Here is a 15,006-nt window from a genome sequence, read left to right on the forward strand (position 1 = left end):
AGGGTCTTGGCAAAAAGATATGGGCGCCAACCTGAAAGCTTACCCAATGACCAAAGCTTGAACAATCTGAGCAAAAATAAGTAATATAATATTGGGTTATAACCCAAGATATATGGTAAATATCCCTAAATCCATACTGATTAAAATATGTGATTGAATAAATAAATGCCCCCACTTATTTATCTCGTACAGAGGAATTCCAAGTAATATGTGCAGACACTTTCCTCCTTCAAGGAGGTGGAATTTATTTCTCTAGCCCTTGACCAGGGGTCCTCAAACTTTTTAAACAGGGGGCCAGTTCACTGTCCCTCAGACCGTTGGAGGGCCGGACTATAGTTTAAAAAAAGCTATTAACAAATTCCTATGCACACTGCTCATACCTTATTTTGAAGTAAAAAAACAAAACGGCAAAAACACCCGCATGTGGCCCGCGGGCCGTAGTTTGAAGACGCCTGCCCTTGACTGTGGGCTGTACTTGGTGACTAAAAGGGAAGGATTATTTGTATAGATGGTGTTTAAATTTACATAAGTCAAGGGCCAAGGTATTTTCAAGGGATATAGCATTGAAGATTATTGATGATCTCAGTTGGAGCAGTTCTAAGAGAAAGGTAGATTTTGGGGCTATGAATATATATGACTCTAACTTTAACCAACCTTATAGAGTATTAAATTTTTGTGTTCTTATTAGAAGAATTAGTCACACATTGACAGCTACTTAGTGTCTGTCAAAAGCTCACTTAAAATATTAGATATAAGAAGATAGTTTAATGAATATCTTAATTATATATTCAGCTAGTGTCTTGTATTAAGTCTCAGCGAACACAATATCAAGACCGTGTCACTCAGTCATGGCTGTCCCTGTACTGAGTTCTGACTTAATGACATGCCATCTGTCTGTATAGAATCTGTCTGTAAGGAAGGAACATCATTTGAATGATGTGTATTTTCTAAAATTATACTTGAAACTATAGTCCAGTAGTTTCATTGTTCTCTGTATAAGTGCATGAAGTTCAGATAAAAAAATTACATGTTTTGCTCTTATCAAAAAATGAAAACTTTTAACCCTGAAAAACAGACTTCAATTTGATACTCAGTGTTTATAATATGTTTATATCATGAATTTGATATTGTCTGTGTCAGTTGCCTATTGTCATATAAATAAATCGCCCGAAACTTAATGGTTTAAAACCACTTTGAGCCCTGGCTGGGTAGCTCAGTTGGTTAGAGTGTCGTCCCATTAAACGTGCTCAGGGCACATATAAGAAGCAACCAATGAATGCATAAATGGGTGGAAAACAAATCAATGTTTCTCTCTTCCTCTCCCAAATCAATGAAAAATATTTTTTAAAAACCACATTGATTTATGATTTTTATACAGCTCTATGAGTCAGGAATTTTTGCAGAGAAGATTCTTCTGCTCCATGTGGCACCATCTGGGATCACTAACTCTGCTGGTAACCTGGCTGGGCTGGGCTGGACAGGACAGTCTAAGAAGGCTTCATTCACGCACATGTCATGACCAACACCCTGTTGGTCATGGCAAGTCACAAGGCCAGCCAAGATTCAAGGAGCTGGTAAATAATCCCCATTTCTTGGTGGGTGGAGTGACATGTGCACACAGAGAGGGGAGGAATTGATGGTAGCCATCTTCTTTGGAGAATAGTATCTGGCCATGCCAACTACCATAGTATCTCCCCCTCCCCCTTTTTTATTTTTTCTGATGGCTATTTATTTCAGTACTACAACTTTAAATTTGTCATTTTAACGTTTATAGATTCGTCAACACACAGTATCTATTTTTAAATTTTATATGCATAGTTTTATTGGGATGAATCTCCTTTACCTTGTATTTTAACTTGTAACCAATTCAAGTCCTTTTATAAATGAGGCAGGTTACAAATATTAAATAAAAAGTACCTTAATTTAATAGAAAAAATTTGGAATAAAGGTGCCAAGCTAACTGCCACTCTTCTTGTCACTCACTATAAACTTATCTTGGATTAAGTAGCATCTTGGATTATTTAGAGTTGAAAATCTCCTAAAACATTTTTGCTTAGTTATTGGGGCTATCTTATGAGAATTTGTTGCTTTAGCTTAGTTTCCCTGATTTGGAAGGTTTATTGATAGATGTCCATATTTTCCCTCCCTGTGAAACTTTGTGGAGCACAATCTAGCAAAAGCTATCATAGTGTAAATCCAGATATTCTTTGACTCAGTAATTCCACTTCATAAGTGCACAGATATGCTTTACAGCATCGTCAATAGTGGCAAAATATTGGTAACAATATAAGAGTCCAGTAATGAGAGACTGGTTAAATGAAACATGATGTAGTCATAAATATAAAATTATGAAATTATTAAAAGGAAGTATGGGGGATTTTTATAAAGAATGATATGAGCCCTAGCTGGTTTGGCTCAGTGAATAGAGTGTCGGCCTATGTACCGAAAGGTCCCGGGTTCGATTCCAGTCAGGGGCACATGTCTGGGTTGCGGGCTCGGCCCCCAGTTGGGGTGTGTGCAGAGGCAGCCAATCATTCTCTCTCTCCCTCTCTGAAATCAATAAAAAAATATACATATTTTTTGAATGACATGAAATAAGATTTAAGATGTATTAAGTAACTTAATATGCCACCATTTTAAAAATATATATGTAAATGCTTTTATATAAGTAGAATAACTGTAACCACACAGTAAGTGAGGGAAGGAAGCTGGGTGATTGGGGAAGATTTCTATTCACTATAACCCTTTTGTACAGTTTACTTTTGTACCAGGTACATATATTAACTAAAAACTAACTTTTAGCCCTGGCTGGGTAGCTCAGTTGGTTAGAGCATCGTCCCGATAAGCCGAGGTTTTGGGTTTGATCCTCAGTCTGGGCACATACAAGAAACAACCAATGAATGCATAAATAAGTGGAACTACAAATCTTTCTCAATAAATAAGAAAAAATTGAAAAATAAAAATTAACTTAAAAAATGCTCTTACAGTTTTATTTCATTTGTTGGTTATCTTCTTGTGTAAGGCAGAACGTTGGAAGCTCTATGCAGAGAGGAGTGGTCTAGCTTTAGGGAGCCTAAAGGGAAGATTAAACACATGTGCCATGTAACTAGGCTCCTTGATATGGTTTTTGTTTTTGCATTGTCCAGATATTTTGCCCATTACTTTTATTTAATTGCTTATTTTCTTACAATTGTATTAAAAAGTTCTTTAGCCGAAACTGGTTTGGCTCAGTGGATGGAGCGTCGGCCTGCGGACTCAGGGGTCCCGGGTTCGATTCCGGTCAAGGGCATGTACCTTGGTTGCGGGCACATCCCCAGTAGGGGGTGTGCAAGAGGCAGCTGATCGATGTTTCTCTCTCATCGATGTTTCTAACTCTCTATCCCTCTCTCTTCCTCTCTGTAAAAAAATCAATAAAATATATTTTAGAAAAAAAAAAAAAAAAAAAAGTTCTTTAATAGACCTTTGTTTTGCAATTATTTTCTCCAAGTCTGTGGCTTGCCTTTACATTTTCATAACACTGCCTTTTCCAGAGCAGAAGTTTAAAATTTTAAGGGCAAAATATAAAATTTTTCTTTATGGTTTGTGCTTTTGGTGTCATATCTAAAACTCATTGCCTAACTCGGGTTGACAAACTACAACCCATTCAGGCCACTGCTTGTTTTAGTACATAAAGTTTCAATGGAATATGGCCTTGACCTAATGTTTACTCATTGTCTGTGCTGCTTTCATGCTACAATGACAGAGTTGCATATAGCCCACAAAGTCTGAAATGTTTACTGTCTTGCTCTTTGCAGAAAAAGTTTGCCAATTCCTGGATCCCCCAAATTTGTTCCTTTGTATTCCTCTAGAAATTTTGCATTTTAAAATATTTAGGTGTATTTGTATAAGATAGGATGTGTAGATTGATTTTTTTTTTTTTTGCTTTCTTTCTTTTTTACCATATGGATTGTCAATTTAGAACGTTCTAGTACCAGTTGTAACAAAGACAATTATTTTTTCATTGACTGACCTTGGTACTTCTGTTGAAAATCAGTTGACCATAAATATGTAACTCTGTTTCTGGACAGTATCTTCTCCTCCATTGATTTGTATGTTTATCCTTATGCCAGAATTACAGTGTTTTGATTCTATAGCTTTATAGAAAATCTTGAGACCAGGTAGTGTAAGTTTTCCAACTTTGGTCTATTTCAAAATTGTTTTGAGTATTCTAGTTTCTGTGCATTTACACAAATTTTAGAATCAGCTTGTCAGTTTTTACAAAAAGCCTGGTGGAAATTTAATTAGGATTTATGTTAAATTTATAAATTATTTTGGGAAGAATGATATCCTAACAGTATTGATTGATCTTTGAAAATAGTATATCTCCATTTATTGAGGTCTTTGATTCCCTCACTTGGTGTTTTGTATTTTTGAGCACACAAATCTTGCATTTATTTTGTTACATTTAGCTTAGGTATTTCTTTTTTAAATATGTTTTTATTGATTTTTAGAGAGAGGGGAAGGCAGAGGGATAGAGAGATAGAAACATCGATGAGAGAGGAACATTATCGATTGGCTGCCTCCTGCATGGGGATTAAGCCTGCAACCCGGGCATGTGCCCTGACTGGGATGGAAGCGGGGACCTCCTAGTTCCTGGGTCAACTTTCAACCACAGAGCCAAACCAGCTGGGCCTTAGGTATTTCTTTTTTGATGGCTAATATAATTGTTACTATTTTAAAATTTTCTACCATGTAGAAATACAATTATATTTTGTATGTTGACCTGGTATCTGGTTTTAGTGTTAGATTCTTTAGGGTGTTCTATATAGGCAGTCCTATCACTTGTGAAAGAAGACTTCTTTTTTTCATCTTTAGGTTTTTATTTCTTTCTCTTGCATTATTATTATACTTGCAGTACAGTACAGTGTTGAATAGGAGTTGTGAGAGAAGTTCTTGCCTTACTCCCAGTCTTAGAGGGAAAGCATTTCGTCTTTCATGATTATGTCTGATATCAGTTTTAGACTTGTTGTAGATTCATGTGCTATGCTGAGGACGTTCCCTTCTGTTCCTAGTTTTCTGAGAGTTTTGAGTCATGAATGACTGAGTTTTTTCCATTTTTTTTGCATTTATTAAGGTGATCACTTATGTTTTAGTCTGTTGACATGGTGAATTATATTAATGGATTTTTTTTCTATTAAACTAATATCACATTCCTGGGATAATATTATTTGACTAGAGGCCAGGTGCATGAAAATTCATGCACTGGATGGGGGGGTCCCTCAGCCCGGCCTGCCCCCTCTCACAGTCTGGGAGCCCTCAGGGGTGGAAGGTGACCCAGCGATCAGGGGAAGGCGATGCCCCCATCACACCTCTGCTGCTGCCACTGCCGGCAGCGCAAGCCTCGGCCGGCCCTGGTTACCTGAGCCTCGGGCAGCTCTGGACGGCTGGGCAGCCGCCATCTGAGGCTTGCCTGTGCCTTGGGCTGGCCATGGGCAGCTAGGGGGCTGATGGGACTGGGGCAGGCAGGCGCGCAGCAAGGCCTGCCACCCCTGCGGGGCTGAGGGGACTGGGCGCCGCCATCTTGTGGCTGTGGGCGCCGCCATCTTTGAGGGCAGGGCAGTCAATTAGCATATTCCCTCCTTATTGGCTGTGGGTGCCGCCATCTTTGCAATGGCGAGAGGGTCAATTAGCATATTCCCTCTTTATTAGATAGGATTATAATACACATTGCTTTTTTAAATATTGCTGGATTTATTTTTCTAATATTTGGCTAAGATAGTTTATGAGAATTAATATTAGGAAAACTGGTGGGCAGTTTGGAATACAATTTAGATGAGATCAGACATAATTTAGAATGAAGGATTCAAACAATTAGCCCACAGAAAAGTGAAAATCAGACTATTTATCTGCTATCAGAAATTTATAAATAGAGACATAATAAAATAAGTGAAAAAGACAATGGTGGACAAATCTAGCCACCTAAAAATAAAAACTATTAAAAGCCAATGACATTATGCTAAGTGAAATTAGCCAGTCAATGAAAGAAAAATACCACATGATCTCACTCATTTGTGGATAATAAAGAACATTATAAACTGATGAACAAAAAGATAGATACAGAGGCGCCCTGGCCGGTGTGGCTTAGTGGATAGAGCGTTGGCCTGCGGACTGAAGGGTCCCGGGTTCGATTCTGGTCAAGGGCATGTACCTTGGTTGCGGGCACATCCCCAGTGGGGGGTGTGCAGGAGGCAGCTGATCCATGTTTCTCTCTCATTGATGTTTCTAACTCTCTATCCCTCTCCCTTCCTCTCTGTAGAAAATCAATAAAATATATTTAAAAAAAAAGATAGATACAGAGGCAGTAAAGCATCAAACAGACTGTCAAATTACAGCAGGAAGTTTAGGGAGAGGTGGGGAAGATAAGAGATCAACCGAAGGACTTGTATGCATGCATATAAGCATAACCAATGGACGCAAAACACGGGGGGTGAGGGCATGTATGGGAGTGAGGAGAGGCAATGGTAAGATATGTACACATATAATACCTTAATTAAAAAAATGGGGGAAAAAAGCCAATGACAGACTGAGAAAATGTTAAAAGTAAGTGAAAGAAATAGTATCTTCACATTATAAACAACCTACACAAATGGTTAAGAAAAACAAGAAGACCCCTCTCCCATTTCACCCCTCCCCATCGGTCTGTAAAGAGGGAGAGTAGCAAAAATTTGGAAAGACAGTGTGAGTTATGGTAGAAAGACCTGATTAATGGCATATAAAAGAGATACTGGATAGCATTTAGTGTCTAACTGAATTTGAAGACCCTAATATTACATTATAGCAGGATCAGTCTACGTGTGTGTGTGTGTGTGTGTGTGTGTGTGTGTGTGTGTGTGTTTCTAAAAGGTGATTGAATTGCCCCAGGATTAGGAATTTGAGGGTGGTGAAGTGCAAGAAAGAAGGTAACATACTAGGTGGACTGATAGTTTGGGTGTAAGTCAAGATTTTGAGACTGGTGATAGATAACACAGCAGCTGGAGAGATGAGAGTAGGTACAGTGCATGGAAGGGATTGAGTGTGGACCCAGATTAGAAAAACAAATAAAGTGGGATAGTGAATGACAAAGAGAAGTAGAAGGTAGGGCAGTCAGATGGTGTGAGCTTGAGGGAAGGAATGGGGTTGCTGGTGAGTTGGGTCTAGAAATGTCACCGTGGAAAAGGCCGATCTACTGTTTTAGCCTTCACTCTAGAAAGTTCTTTTCAAGAGCCAGATTTAGACAAGTGGCTGAAAGGAGTGTTCAGTGATAGGGTTGAGGATGTAGAGGTGATTTGTTTTGCTATGTAAATGGGGTTTCCAGAGGTCTTTGAAGAAAAGATTAGCAGGAGGGGCAGTAGTGGAGGAACACATGAGTGACTGAGAAAGCATAGAGAACATTGTGGGCATGAAAATAGGAGAGAGGGTAGTTGGCCAGAATGGTTCGTGTTTTGAACAAAGTCCAAGGGTGACAAGGGTGAGAGCACGGGGAGAATTAACTGGCAAGATTCCTGAATTGACCTGTGGTACAATGATTTTTTTTCTGGAGCCTGATCCACTGTGTCTTTGTGATCTAAAGGGAATAATAGTAACCCTGGGTGGTAAAGCCTAAAGCAGTTGAACTTTAAATAATGAAAGCAGGTAGGGCTTACATTTCTTAAGCATTCTCTTATATCTACAAATGCCCCACTGTTTGGCATTAGCTTTGAGGTAGAGCACTACTTTTAGTTTAGTAAAATCCAGTTTGTCTTATCCCACTGCCATTGACCCGGGACTGAACAGTAGCCATCATATTGGGTGCTTCCTTACCATAGAGGTGATCTGCTGGAAACCCTGTTTCTCCCTACTTTTCCATTTTGCCTAAAACTGAGTACTGAGGCTACTGTTGCTGAGAAGATGTCAGCAGCTCCGATGAGTGAGCTAATAGTCACTAGCCCCTTGTCTCCTTGGAATACCAGTGCAAAGAAATACCAATTTGCTGCATACCTTCTTTGGGGATCTGTTTTAAAGCTAGGAACTAATTACCTCTTATCAGTTTTCTTTTTTTCGCCTTTAATCTTTAATTTCAATTTTTAAAATCTTTAGTAGGGACAAGAATGGGATTTGACATTTCTTTAACAACTAAAGCATCTGTATAAGGATCTTTGTTTGCTTGTAGGGAAACAATGATGTGTCACAATATCTAAATTTAATGTGTAATATTTTTAGTAGACTAATTGTGTCTTCTTTCTCCTACTTCAGATCTATCCACACTAATGGAAATGTAACTGGAACCGACTGATGAGAAAATCAAGGACCATCAGGCAAGATCATGCAGTAGAAATTTTTGCTTCCAAATGAAGACACCAACATTTAGAAATTTCTACTTTCTAAGGTATTTGGGGCATAATTTTATTTTAATTTGACTCCTTGGCAGTCATTTTATAATGTTGGTTTTTACATAAATATTTCAGAAGTTTAAATTTTTATGTTAGAATGGTTAGCTTTTGGAGAACTTACCCCTCTCCCCAGCTTACGTTCCCCCAAAACTGAGAAAAGATCCCGATTTTAAAAGGAGGTAATCTTTATAATTAGGAAATTGTGTCCATTACATGAAATTAAGGTTTATACTAAGTGCAGATGAAGACTCAGTAAACTATGTTAGAAGAACTGAAATAAATCAATGCCAGTGTAATAATTGTTTTATTTATGGCATGACCCTCTGAGACGAGCAACTGAATTGAGCACTCGAATGGAGCCTGCTCACAGGACACAAGAGATCTTAGCGATTGTCCCTTAGTTTGGTTTGGAAACCGTCCTTTCCTATTGTTCTCATTTGTTGTTAAGGATTCTCCATTCACCAAGAAGTGTCCCTTTTCCTCCCCATAGACTGTGCCTGTAGGGCTTTCGGGATTTGATGGGTTAGTTTCACTTGCACCAGAAAATCGGGCTTTGTAAAGAATCAAGTGCTACTTCCAAATTACGGGGCGGGTCCCCGCTCTGAAGACTACATAAGATCATTGAAAACAGTCAAAGGAAACATCATGTTAATGGAAAACAAACACAGTACTTCCTATTTTTCTAAAATACATGTAAATTCCAAACAGGGTAGTTAGGTGTTCGTGTAAAAAACAAATATTTTTTTTAAATTATCTTTTTCCAAATATGCAGAAGGTATGGAAGGATAATTATTTTAGGGGATAGGTCCAAGTTGGTTGGTTCTTTGTATACATTATAGAGGTTTGTAAACTAATCATGCTGGAATATAGAAAAGATGAAAATCTGACAAACTGTATCAATTATTACTGGGATTATTAATTTCATTTTGTTCTATTTTGGAAGAACATATAAAGTAGTAAATTCTAAAGCAATAAAAATCCATGATATTGGAAAATTCTAAGACTGTTCCAGTTTAAAAAAATGGATTACCTTCTAGAAAGGAGTGGCATAATTTGAGCAATTTTTGCCAAAGAAAGGTTACCTCAAATAGCAGATAAAAAAGTTAGCTTGCTTTTTTTTTTTTAATTTAATGTTATCATTATTATTATTATTTTAATATATTTTTTGATTTTTTACAGAGAGGAAGAGAGAGGGACAGAGTTAGAAACATTGATGAGAGAGAGACATTGATCAGCTGCCTCTTGCACACCCCCCACTGGGGATGTGCCCGCAGCCAAGGTACATGCCCTTGACCGGAATCGAACCCGGAACCCTTGAGTCCGCAGGCCGATGCTCTATCCACTGAGCCAAACCGGTTTCGGCAAAAGTTAGCTTGCTTTGATGAGAAGTTTTAGAACTCTGGCAGCTAGTAGATATATCTCTACTCTTCTAAAATTTCTTGATGTCATTTTGAATCAAATGGTAATGATGATTAAATATGTAATTTATCTTATTATCAGAACCATTTCTCTTAATTTAAAAAATATCTTTCCTTCTTACTTTCATTTAACAGCATTAGTAGAATGTCTAAGCTTTGCAAAGAATGACTTTAGATATGTGGAAGACTATAAATTATCCTATAACTTCATTATGAATGAAATTGAAAACATCTTTCATTCAGAGTGTTTACTCTGAGGCCAGGGAGGCTAAATACACTAATCTGAAGACCATTTAACAACAATTATAAAATGAACACATAAAATCATAATTTAGAACCCCTTTCTGAGTAATATAGTTAAGTTCTGTATTCACATCTCAACAAAAGTTAAGATTAGGGAGTAGGAAGTTTGATCAGTTGAATTTACTAATTGGTCTACTTATGATTCTACTAGAGGCCCAGTGCACGGAATTCGTGCACTCGGGGGAGTCCCTCAGCCCAGCCTGCACCCTCTGGCAGTCTGGGAGCCCTTGGGGGATGCCCTACTGCTGGCTTAGGATATCCTTAGTGCTGCTGCAGAGGCGGGAGAAGCTCCCGCCACTGCCGCTGCGCTCACCAGCTGTGAGCCCGGCTTCTGGCTGAGCAGCACTCCACCTGTGGGAGCGTACTGACCACCAGGGGTCAGCTCCTGCGTTGAGTGTCTGCCCCCTGGTGGTCAGTGCACGTCATAGTGACTGGTCATTCCACCGTTCAGTCGATTTGCATATTAGCCTTTTATTATATAGGATTTGTAAAACTGCCACATAGCCAAATTAGGTTGCTTAAATCTTTAATAGGGATTTCTAATTCATCAATTTCTTCTCTCTCTCCACTCATTTGCAAGCTTTCACAGAGTGATATCCCTATTAATATTTGTCATTTTTCCTTTTGAAAATGAAGAAAAGTGAAAATTTTGCAATTTTGTGCTCAGAAATCTTATATAATATGTTTTGACAATATTTTCTTGTAAATTTTTTGAGAAGTCTTTAGATTTTGAGAGTGTGGGATTATTTTTTTGGGGGGTATGAAAACAAAACAAAATCAGTACATAATTCAGGGCTAGGAACATTTGTAAGTTATGTCTTGAAATATAGTTTACATTAAGTTAAAGTGGTACCTTTTAGAAATATTTTATTTGGACTCAAGAAAACCTTTGAAAACAAATTTCAATCAGGTGTACTAAGGAAATAGGTATTCTCTTGCTATAGTTTTCTCTGTGGTGTGATGGAAAGAGCACACATTACAGTTTTTCTATTTCCATGCTACCCTGGGGGATTGAATTACGATTTCTGTCTTAGTTTCCTTTTCTATAATAATTATTTTTAGACTTATGATGAAAAAATATAATAAATATAATCACATAAAATAATGCTTTTCAGTGTGAAATTAAAGAATGTTGCTGAAGACAGAAGACCACACTACTGAAGTATCAGTCACAGTTATTTTTCTCATAGTAACAAACAGGTCAACTCACACTACTACTCAGAAGCTTGTAAAACCAGTTTCAAAGTTAATGACAATTATTATGCTTGGAGGGAAAGTAAAATGAGCTTTTGGCAAAAATCCCTTATCAAAGGCATATCATCTGGAAAAGCAATTATTGTCATGTGTGCAGGCTAGCAGAATTTTTGTTTTTCAGTTTGATGAAAGCACTGATGTGCAAAGGATATACCAGCGCTTCATATAGATGAGTGACTGTTACCACTGGGAAATACACACTACTGCAGAAGGATCTTTAGTCATTGCTTTGCTTTGTTGTTGGTAGTGGTTGATTGTTTTTTTAAGCCATTGTTGCCTGGAAAAGTTGCATTATTTCCTCTGATCCAAGCCCAGTCACTTTAACTGCAGGGAAGGTACACTTGGTCTACGAGTAAAAGAAATTGCTCCAGGCTATCAATTCATATCCCTCTATTCTCAGAGAGAAGAACTGGCATTTCTAATGTGGTGTGATTTCTCATTGTGATTTATTGTTGAAGAAAAAAGTAAAAATTGTGGAAGCAAGCAATTTTTGGCCACTAAAGCCATGTTTTTTCAGAGTATTGTGAAGGAATGGTCAGCAAGTACATACAGGACCCTGCTTTTCCACAGTGACGTTTGCTAGCTGTGTAGTATGACAGGGCTTACATGTTTGTTAATTAGTTTTTTAACAAAATAAATATTTATTATTGATAATTCCATGTTTCTGATCTCAGAAGGGCATGACTTAGCAAATACATTTAGTATTTCAAATAGTCAGAACTTAATTCATATTCACAGTATCATGAGTTTTAATGTTAAGGATGAGGTATGAGGATTTTATAAAAAGTCTGAATTATGGTACAAAATAATTCAGTTTCTAAGAGTTTGATCATTTCCCCACACTTGATGAGTTTATTTATCAAAGATAAAACTGCATTTTTATTGTACATGTTTAAAAAACATATCCAGATTTTGAAATAGAACACTAAGAAATACTTTCCAGAGCAAAAATGCCAGCAGAGAATAGATTAGGAATCTTTTTGAGCCAGTCTTTCAAAATTGAAGCATTCCACATTGAATTTTAAGTGAAATATGCTTTTTGATGGGCAGTCAATGAAATGCTAAAAGTAGACTTCTGTGAGAAATACTGCTACAATTCTGGGTCCATGTTTTATTATAAAACCCAGAATGTATAACACAGCTGATTTATAATTAAGAGTTAGGAATTTTTAATTTAGTAGATATAAAGATAAGAAAGAAACTAGTTGTATGGGAATGTGACTTATGGCTAAAGCTTATTCTATTTCTGGGGCCTTGAATACCTTGTAAGGAAGTTATCAAACTCTAATAAGGCATGGCAAAATACTAGTAACTAAGGTGCTTATCTGAATGGACTGTGGCTGGCCAAAGATGAGCATTGGCAAGTATCACTACAGTATAACTAGTCACATCACATGTTTAAATCTGTAAGTTCATAATGATACTTTAAAACAACTCACTAGTTTTCTTTGGAGTATGCTGAGGAACTATAACTATACTTGAAGGGAAGGAAGTTTCTTTTTTTCAGGAGTATTCTAGTTAACAAATGAAGAAGGAGTGATACATAGAACATCACCGTTTTGTAAAAATACATATTTTTATTGATTTCAGAGAGGATAAGGGAGGGGAGGGGAGGGAGAGAGAAAGATAGAAACTCAATACTGAGAGAGAATCATGGATTGGCTGCCTGCTGCATGCCCCCTACTGGGGGATGGAGCCCAAGTATGTGACCTGATAGGGAAGCAACCATGACTTCCTGGTTCATAGGTCGATGCTCAACCACTGAACCACGCCAGCTGTGCAAAACATCACCGTTTTGTAATGAATTCCTGGACCCAAGCAAAGATCATCAGAGATTGCTAACATCACAGAAAGACAACCAGGCATTTGGTTTCTCTTAGTGAAAATTCACATCACCTATGAGGTATTCTTGCCAGAAAATTGAACTGAATCAGATCAAGCCCCTAGTTCTAACTTCTTGTTTACAGGAAACATAGAAGACGGAAACAAATGAAATGATAACCATTGGGGATGCAGTCAGCAAAATCTAGGCTTTGGGGAAGTCCTTGGGACACACAACTTGGCTTTTATAACAAATTAATTACAGGGAAGGAAGAAAAAGAGAAATGAAGGAGGAAATTTGAAATTAATAGTAATGCTTGGACTATATTTGGGTCCAGATTTTAATAAATAAATATTTATGAAATAGGAAAATTTTAACACTTGACTGGATACTTGATATTAAGAAATTATTGTTATAGCAGTATGTGGTTATATGAAAAAAGAGTCATCTTTTAGAAATATATACCGAAAGGTTGATGGATGCAAGCATATGTCTGGGATCTGCTTCATTATTTTATAGACTAGAGGGACGGCAGGGGATGGGGATGAAACAAGATTGACCATGAGCGAGGCAGTTGTGGTGTTGGAGGTGATGGTAGTGCTGTAATTCTTGTTTTTATTCTCTAAGTTGTTTTGAAAGTTTCCATAAGAAAGAGGTCCAGAAATTTATATTTTCTCTTTGTTGGCTTATAAGAACACAATTGAATTATGTTTATTTAGCAACCCTGCTGAAATATTATTTCTAATAATTTCCTTAATCTATTGGGTTTTCTATGTAGAAAGTCATATTGCCTACAAAGGACAGACTTACTCTATAGTGCTTACTATTTATCAGGCTCTCTTCTATGCATGAACACATATTGACCTATCAGATCCTCTCAAGGGCTCCAAGGAAGACATTAACTTGTCCAAGGTTATGTAGCTGGTATGTGGTAGAGCTGGGATTTGAATTCAGGCACTCTAGCCCTGGAGTCTGTCTTTGCTAGGTTTTGTATCTCTCCTTAAAACACTTTTTTTTAATCCCTCCACTCTAATCCTTACACCTTTTATTTCTTTTGTTTGTCTTAATGTACTGGCTAGAAGTTAAACTTTTAAATACCAGTTTTCATTTGTAATTTTGATTTTGAAAGTTGTCTTAATACTTAGGTAATCCAGAGTCCAGTTGAGTTTACTCCTTTACAAACACAATGTAGTCACTCAGAGACTAAGAATTAATTAACTTAGTGTGTAGCCAGGAACCAAAGAATAAAATGCATTGTAACAGCTTCTAGTGTGTGTGTGTTTTTTTTTAATTATATATACCTCCTGATCTGTAGGCAGTCTATTTATGACTCATTTTACTTTCAATTACTTGTTGATTTTATTGGTCCTATTTGCTGAATTTGTGACTCTTAGATAAAATTACTCCTTCCTTTCCCCAACCCCCACACCTGTTATATAATTACTTCCCCCTGACTTTACATAGGTTCCGTGAGATAAAATGAGGCAGAGCATTTAGCACACTGTTCATCACATAAGATGTATCTAGTAAATATGTCTCTTGGTTTAAGAGACAACTAACTCATAATTTTTAAAGTTATTTTTTAATTAATTTTTAAAATGGGGAGGAAAAAATATGGCTTAGTTACTTCAAGAAGTCCTAGGCCTGGGACAGGTGGGTAAATCTGTTGATAAAGTCTTACAATGGTTTAATGAGTAATCTCTCTGTTCTCTGCAATGAACTTTTTTTTTTTTTTATAATAGTCTCTGAGTTTGAGGAAGATTACTAAGAGAGTTGGTTACCAAAAGAATACTTGCCTAGTAAGAGATGGGGTGGAAACAAT

The 15,006-nt window shown here is 37.2% G+C and overlaps 1 protein-coding gene and 1 long non-coding RNA gene across 2 annotated transcripts in view; one reads left to right on the forward strand and one right to left on the reverse strand.

Moving 5' to 3' along the window:
- The window catches only part of NCOA1 (nuclear receptor coactivator 1), a 167,265-nt gene that overhangs the window by 33,069 nt on the left and 119,190 nt on the right, over positions 1-15,006 (forward strand). Inside the window, exon 2 of the mRNA XM_054728547.1 lies at positions 8,251-8,383. The gene's annotated coding sequence lies outside the window, so the exon portion shown is untranslated. The remainder of the gene's footprint in view (positions 1-8,250; positions 8,384-15,006) is intronic.
- Positions 1-15,006, reverse strand: part of LOC129151936 (uncharacterized) — a 114,553-nt gene that overhangs the window by 13,183 nt on the left and 86,364 nt on the right. The window lies entirely within an intron of this gene.

This window comes from Eptesicus fuscus, chromosome 16 (assembly GCF_027574615.1).
Source record: "Eptesicus fuscus isolate TK198812 chromosome 16, DD_ASM_mEF_20220401, whole genome shotgun sequence".
NCBI classification, from domain to species: Eukaryota; Metazoa; Chordata; class Mammalia; order Chiroptera; family Vespertilionidae; genus Eptesicus; species Eptesicus fuscus.